Raw genomic sequence first — 8,724 nt, 5'->3', positions numbered from 1 at the left:
GACATTCTATATCTTAAACACAGGGAGACTAACACACTCATGATAAGAAGGAGCTCAAAATGTAATTTGGAATTGGTGCGGTAGTTCAATAATAATTCTTTAGTGGTATGAATTATTATTGATGAAATTAGGTTGGGTGTTCGGGGCGAACATGGGAAGCTTAATTTCATCGGGAGGCCAAAACCAATTCCTCCTTTAGGTCCCTATCATAGTCTCTTATTTATAAAGTATTATACCCACCTTCTTACCCACCTTAAGGTGGCCGACCAAGCCTAGCTTGGAGCCCAAGCTAGGGCCGGCCAAACCAAGGTGAGTTGGTTTCATTAGGTGGTCGACCCTAGCTTGAACCCAAGCTTGGTGTGGCCGGCCACAATAAATTAAAAGGTTTTTATTTTTTAAAATCTTTCTTATGTGGAAGCCATGGTTTTAAAAGAGAGTTTAAAATTTAAATATTTCCTTTTATAGTTTTCTACAAAAGATTAAGTGAAATGTTTGATATTTTTCCTTATTTATAGTTAAAAGAAAGATTTTAAATTTTGATAAAATATTCCTTTTTTGTAACCATCCTCATGATTTAAAAGAGAGTTTTAAAATTAAATCTTTCCTTTTATAATTTCTACAAAAGATTTAGAAAAGATTTGATATCTTTCCTTATTTGTAGATTGAAAGGAAGATTTTAATTATAGAGACAACTTTCATTTTGTAAATCATCCACTTGTTTTAATAGAGAGATTTTAATTTATAAAAGTTTCCTTTTATGACGAACCATGAAGGGAATTTTCAAAAGAGAAATTTATATTTCAAAAATTTCCGGAAACAAATTAGGAAGTTTTAATTTTGTTTTTAAAACTTTCCTTATTTAGAGGGATTAAGGTGACTGGCCATATATAGTTTGAAAAGGAAATTTTATTAAACTTTCCTTTCATTGGCAAAGAGAATAAGGAAGTTTTAATAAAACTTTTCTTATTTGCCAAGACCAAGGAATATAAAAGAGAGGGTAGAGGTGCCTCACCTCATAACAATATCTCTTCTATTATTCCTCTCTTCCTTGGCTGGTGGTCGACCCCTCTCTTCCTCTCCCTCTCCTATTCTTCTTCCTTGGCCGGCGACATCTTCATCTCAAGGAGCTTGGTTGGTGGCCGCGTCTTGTTAAAGGAAGAAGGAGAGATAGGAGGTCTTGTTTCTTAGCATCCCTGGGAGCTTGGTGGTGGCCGAACCTCATCTTCTCTTGGAGTTCTTGTGGTGGTCGAAACTTGCTTGGAGAAGAAGGAAGCTTGGGTAGTTCTCATCTCAGTAGATCATCGCCCACACGACGTTCAAGATAAGAAGAGGAATACGATAGAAGATCAAGAGGTTGTTGCTTATAAAGAAAGGTATAACTAGTAATTCTATTCCGCATCATACTAGTTTTCTATGTATAGATTTTGAAATACCAAACACAAGAGGCATATGATTCTAGGTTTCAAATTTATGATTTGACTTTGTGCTTTTTTTTTATTTTTTCGAACTTGTGATTCGATTGTTCTTTTTGATTAAACCTAGGGTTACTATAAGGAAATTAAATATTAAATTTTGTTGAAAGATTTTGTCTAGGAAATGGTGGACGCTCCTATACCCAAGAAGGCCTAGTGCCTCGCCATGTTTAACCTGGAAGCCGATCTCTTAAATTAATATTTAATTGAATTTACAATATGGGTGGATTTGGATCAATAATGTTAAGTATCGTTTGCGATCCAAGTCTAAACCTCTAAGAACAGATAAGTTAAATTTGGAATCAATAATGTTAAGTTTTGTTTACGATTCCTAATTTAATTTCTAAAGAACACAATAGGTTGTTAGGAATGGTTCAGGACTTGTACAAAATTTTTGTACAGGAGAACCGGTACGATATTCCGAGTATCAACCAACAATTGGTATTAGAGATAGGGTTTGCCTCTGTGTGTTTGGTTATCAGTTTAATTATGCACATGTCATACATAATTTAGGCAGGATAATAGTAGGATGTGCTAACTCTGTGGTTGCAGGCTCCAACTATTATAGCTTATAGATATTGTGTGTGATTGACCCCTTGGACATGTCATGTAACGACCACCCTCCTTTATACTAATGAGGGTGACCGCTACTTGACTACTAACTCTACTTTCCTTTTATATATTTTTTTTTAAAAAAAAACCCATGCAATTAAGAAACAACCCTCACTCTAAAGGAAATATAAGCAACACGCATGTCTACAAACACATGCCACTGTTTCCCACATGCATTACCTTCATCAGACTAAACTCCTATAATAATCCTAACATGCAAAGCAATTATCAAGAAAATTCCAAAATGAGCAAAAACCTTTATTATCCTGCATTCATCATCACAGGTATCTCACGCATGTTACGATTTTCATAATGGCATTTAGAACTTGTAATTCTATATATAAATCTTTGCATAATTCGGTCATGGCTACTCCTACTGGTGGCGCATGCAAAGTAATTCATTACTAGCAAAACCTTTAAACATTAATAAGGAAAACATTAACTAAACAACAGTGAAACCTTAAACTGAACTCATGTAGGATTTATCCTCTACCACTAAGAAAGTGCGGAGAAACAAAATAACAGCAGTAAACTGCACTCTCACATTTTTTTTTCCTTCCATAAGCACTAAACTACCCTTTGCTGGTCCTTTCCCAGCATCAAATTAACACCACGACAGCAGTAACAAAAGTAACCAATTCGTAATTAATCCAGTAAATAACCAAAATAAACCAATCCTAGCAATAGGGAAGAACAAAACTGAAACAGAATCAAATCCGTATTTGCTTAAGGAAACCATAAGAAACTAATAGAAAAGGGCAGAACTAAATTGAAATTCTTTTAACAAATAAGATTCTTAATAAAAAGAATTAACAACTTCTTGGATTACTCCATAGTCCAGACATCACACACCCCTCTTGCATCTCCTTGCCGCCTTCCTCTATATCACTTTAGCTTTTCCTTTACCTTTATCTATATCTGCAGTAGGAGGAAAATAGTATCTATAAGCTAAAAGCTTATTAAGTGCTATCTACTCACAAAAACTCGATAAGAAATGCATGTGCATAAAAGAAAGTAGGAAATACATGCTCCACATGAAAATAGCAACTAAAACTAAATCATGCATCTCTAAAAGGAACAACAGATTTAACTTGCTAAAATTTGCAACTTAGATAAAAGAAACTGTTCCATTTGTTCCCCAACTTATACTCTTATACTTTAAAATAATAATCAACTTCTCTTGGGCCCGACATTGTACCACTTTACGCGCATTCTTAATAAGAATCGAGGTAGCTAATCCCGAAACTTACTAAGATACTTCTAGGCCTTGTGCCTAGGGGCATCTTGGAGCCCATCCCTTGGACCTTGTGTCCGGTACATGCCCTTTAAAAGTAAAATACTTTTTATCTTTAAACACTTCTTATAATAAAATGCCTTGGCATTTATTTAAGCACTTAGTGTGCTTTGATTCTAAATTCTAGAATTCAGGATCAACTTGTGACCTTGGTCTTGCTTTGCTTGTATTTCTCACATATATACATTATGCAAGAGATTCTAAAACCATATGCCACTGATATATATATCTGTATATATTCAGAACAAACTCAACAGTACTTTAAAAGACTACATGGTCATAGGAAATAAGTTTGGTCAGGCCCACAGCAGCAACAGATTCCAAATAGTAAGCTTGTAAAACTAATTCATTTTTGAATCTTAACAATCCTTTAATCATGCCGTGACTTGAAGGAAACATAACTACTTAGACATGCTTGAAATGTAAGGTAAATACATCTAAATAAGCATGCTGTAACAATCAAGGAAAACCATCAAAAATTCTGTCCGTGCTCTAAAAAAAACAACAAAAGGACTTGAACCAAAGCTCAAACCGAATTGCTAAAGCAAGGGTTGGAATCTAGACAATATGCTAGGATGAAGGGCTGTTCTTGCTTATTGCACAACAAAAATGCAAACAAAACTCCGAAAGCTACTCCTACCGCAGGTGAGAAGCACTTACATCGGGTTCTTGGACTTACAACCGAAGGGAAATGCTCTAGGGTTTCGGTGGAGCTTCGATTCTACCGGTTCCTTGTATTTCCCAAGTTCTCCTTGTCGGAATGGTCACCCACGGGTGAAAACCGGCCGGAAAAACCCTTCGCCGACGCCGGAGGAAGGAAACCCTAGCATTGGCCGCGGTTTCGCCCGAGAGAAGGAACGGCGCCGCGTGCGTGAGGAGAAGGGAAATTTTGAGAGAAAATTTTAGGTTTTCCTCTCTTAACTTAACCTCTTTTTATAACCTAGGGTTATTTTATTAAATACTATACCTTAAATATAATCCGTTCTTTCCTTAATTAACAACAGCCGCTGGCACAGTTGGTTGGCTGCGTTTTGCTTAAGGCGCAGCTCACGGGTTCGAGTCTCGGCTGCAACCATTTTTCTTCCTATTTATTCCCTAATCATTAACTACTGCTTAACTAGAATATTTCCCCTTCTTTAATAATAAACGCCCGCTAGCACAGTTGGTTGGGTCGGTTTTGCTTGGGTCACTCTGACCCGAGGTCGTGGGTTCGAATCTCACCTTCAACATTTTTTTAAAACTTCTTTCTTTTTGTAACCCTACTAAACGACCTCCAAAAAATTACGTAAAAATACTCTAAAAATTCTTTAAAATCTCTAGAATATTTTAAAAGTATTTCCAAATATTTTTATGGACTTTTAGAACTTGAAATAGGGAAAATTGGGTCGTTACAATTCCCCATACCTTATAAAAAGTTCGTCCTCGAACTTAGAATAGTTCTGGATATTTTTGTCTCATACTGTCCTCCCGCTCCCAAGTGACTTCCTCGTGCTTCTAGTTCTGCCAGACGACCTTCACTAGTGGTACTTCTTTGCTTCTTAGTCTCTTGACTGCTCTGTCCACTATCTGTGTAGGTCTACTCTCATAACTAAGATCCTCTTGGATCTGCACTGACTGAGGCTCAATCACTTGGCTAGGGTCATGGAGGCACTTCTTTAACATGGAGACATGAAACACATTGTGTATTGCTGACATGTCTTGTGGTAAATCCAGCTTGTAAGCTACTTTCCCAATCCTTTCTGTGATTGGATAGGGTCCTACATAGCGAGGACTTAATTTGCCCTTCTTGCCAAATCTCATCACTCCCTTCATAGGAGCAACCTTGAGAAAAACTGAATCTCCTACTTGAAATTCCAATGGCCTACGGCGTGTGTCAGCATAACTCTTCTGTCTGCTCTGGGCAATCTTAATTCTCTGTCTGATTTTCTGGATCGCCTGAGTGGTTTCTTCTATCAGCTCTGTCTGAATGCCCAGCTCCACTTCCATTTCTCTTCTTTCTCCTGCTTCTTGCCAGCATATAGGTGATCTGCACTTTCTGCCATACAATGCTTCATATGGTGCCATCCTGATGGTGGCCTGATAACTATTGTTGTAGGTAAACTCTGCTAAGCACAGATACTTGCACCAACTGCCTTTAAAATCTAGTGCACAAGCCCTGAGCATATCTTCTAGGATCTGGTTTACTCGCTCTATCTGTCCATCAGTCTGAGGATGGAAGGCTGTGCTGAACTTGAGTTTGGTGCCTAGTGCAGTCTGAACACATTCCCAGAAGTGTGAGGTGAAGCGTCCATCTCTATCAGACACAATAGATTTAGGAACTCCGTGAAGTCTGATCACCTCTTTAACATATAGCTGTGTCAACTGCTCTATAGAGTGAGACACCTTGATGGCTAGAAAATGAGCAGACTTGGTCAATCTGTCCACTATCACCCATATCGCATCATATCCATTTGTGGTTCTTGGGAGACCTGTTATGAAATCCATGGATATGTCTTCCCACTTCCACTCTGGTATAGGAAGAGGCTGTAGAACTCCTTATGGTCTCTGGTGTTCTGCTTTGACCCTCTGACATGTCAGGCAGGTACTGACATATTTAGCTACATCTCTTTTGAGTCCATACCACCAGAATCTCTGTTTCACGTCTTGATACATCTTGGTAGAACCAGGATGCATGGAATAAGGTGTACTATGAGCTTCTTCCAAAATTTTCTTTCTCAGCTCTTCATCATTGGGAACACAAAGGCGACTCCCCTGATAAAGAATTCCACTGTCTGATACTCGAAACTCCGAATTTCCTTCTTCCTGTATCCCTTGCTTGATCTTTTGGATGTCAGGATCTTCACTTTGCTTTCTCTGTATATCTTCAAGTAGGGTAGACTCTAAGGTCAATGCAGAGAGTTGCCCATAAATAATTTCAAGTCCGAAATCTGACAACTCCTTCTGTAATGGCAGGGCTAATGATGACAAGGACATCAGAGATGCACTGGATTTTCTGCTTAGTGCATCTGCCACTTTATTAGCTTTACCTGGGTGGTAGAGGATTTCACAGTCATAATCTTTGACCAACTCTAACCACCTACGCTGTCTCATGTTTAAGTCCTTCTGAGTGAAGAAGTACTTAAGACTTTGATGGTCTGTGAAGATTCTGCACTGGACTCCATACAGGTAATGTCGCCAGAGTTTCAGTGCAAAGACCACAGCTGCCAGCTCAAGATCATGAGTGGGATAGTTCTTCTCGTAGTCTTTGAGTTGTCTGGAAGCATAAGCTATAACTTTTCCTTCCTGCATGAGTACATCTCCTAAGCCCATCTTGGAAGCATCACTGTAGATGTCAAAACTCTTGTCACTCTCTGGAACAGTCAGTATGGGAGCACTGGTCAGTCTCTTCTTGAGTTCTTGAAAACTCTGCTCACATTTATCTGACCATTCAAACTTCTTATTCTTCCTGATGAGGGCTGTAAGTGGAGAGGCTATTCTGGAGAAGTCTTCCACGAATTTCCTGTAGTACCCAGCTAAACCAAGGAAACTTCTGATCTCCCTGGCATTCTTGGGTCTTTTCCAGTTGCTGACCGCTTCTACTTTGGCTGGATCCACTTGAATGCCTTCTTTAGAAACGATGTGCCCTAGAAATGCCACCTGCTCCAACCAGAACTCGCACTTTAAGAATTTAGCATAGAGTTGCTTTTGCTGAAGGGTCTGCAGGACTATTCTCAAGTGCGTGTCATGCTCCTCCGAAGTTCTGGAATAGATTAGAATGTCGTCGATGAACACAATGACAAATTTGTCAAGGTATTCTCTGAACACTCTGTTCATCAGGTCCATGAAAACTGCAGGTGCATTAGTCACACCAAAAGGCATGACTACGAACTCGTAGTGTCCGTATCTGGTCCTGAAAGCCGTTCTGGGTATATCCTTTTCCTTCACTTTCAAATGATGGTACCCAGAGCGCAGGTCTATCTTGGAGAACATTGTTGCCCCTCTCAACTGATCAAATAAGTCATTGATTCTGGGCAGTGAATACTTGTTCTTGATGGTCACTTGATTCAGAGCCCTATAATCTATGCACATCCGCATAGATCTATCCTTCTTCTTGACAAACAACACAGGAGCTCCCCAAGGTGAGTGACTAGGGCAGATGAAGCTTTTGTCAAGTAACTCCTGAAGTTGCTCTTGTAACTCTTTTAGCTCTGCTGGAGACATGCGATATGGAGCTTTTGAAATTGGATCGGTACCAGGAACCAGTTCAATCTCAAACTCCACTTCTCTGTTGGGAGGTAGTCCAGGTAGCTCTTCTGGGAATACCTCTGCATACTCACAGACTACCCGAACTTCCTCCTGCTTAGGTCTTTCTTCTTCTTCTGTACTCACAATGAATGCAAGAAAACCAGCACACCCTTTAGCTAGCATCTAGTGAGCTGTGAGGGAAGAGAGGAATTTCTGGGTCTTCCTCTTTGGCACTCCTGTAAATTCAAAGGATGGTTCACCTTCTGGACTAAAGATCACTTTCCTTCTGTGGCAGTCCACTGAAGCACTGTACTTGCTAAGGAAATCCATACCCAAAATGATATCGAAATCCTGCATGGCGAGGACTACCAAATTTACACATAGCTCATGGTCTGAAATTCTGACTAGTACAGACCGAAACCACTGACTAGATTCCATGACTTCCCCAGAAGGTACGGTTGTCAGGAACTTGGAATTCATGCTTTCTGTAGGTACCTGTAATTATTTGGCAAAAGGTATGGATACAAAAGAATGGGTCGCCCCAGTATCAAATAGTGCAGTAGCTATATGTTGAAAAATAACTACTTGACCTGTTACGACCGTGGAGTCACTAGCAGCTTCTTCTTTGGTGAGGGAGAATACTCTGGCACTGGCTGGAACTGGTGGGGCTTCCAACCTTCCTTGACTGATCTGAGGTCCTTCCAGAGTTGCAGGCATATAATGTAGCTAAGGTTTGCCTCCATATTGTATCGGCTGTGGCTGAGGTGCGTTGAGCTTGTTAGGACACTCCCTAGCCATATGCCCTTCCTGCCCACACGAATAACATCCAGTCTTACCCAAAAGACAGACTCCTGGATGTATTTTCCCACATTTAGGGCAGGGAGGGAACTTAGTCTACTTGTTTGCTGGTCCTCCCTTCTGGTTACCTCCTGAGTTCCACTGCTTTCTCTTGCTACCCTTGCATTTCCAGTTCTGCTTATTTGCTTGAGGTTTCTGATTGCCAACTGTCTTGTCTTCGATCTTGACTGGCTTATGTTGCGCTCGTTGTGCCCTGATGCTGTCCAGTTAGTGCTCAACGACTAATGCTCTGCTGACTAGCTCTTCGCCAGTCTGAGGATGATG

The sequence above is a fragment of the Zingiber officinale genome, chromosome 4B (genome assembly GCF_018446385.1).
Source record: "Zingiber officinale cultivar Zhangliang chromosome 4B, Zo_v1.1, whole genome shotgun sequence".
NCBI classification, from domain to species: Eukaryota; Viridiplantae; Streptophyta; class Magnoliopsida; order Zingiberales; family Zingiberaceae; genus Zingiber; species Zingiber officinale.
Note: the sequence above shows the minus strand (reverse complement) of the source record.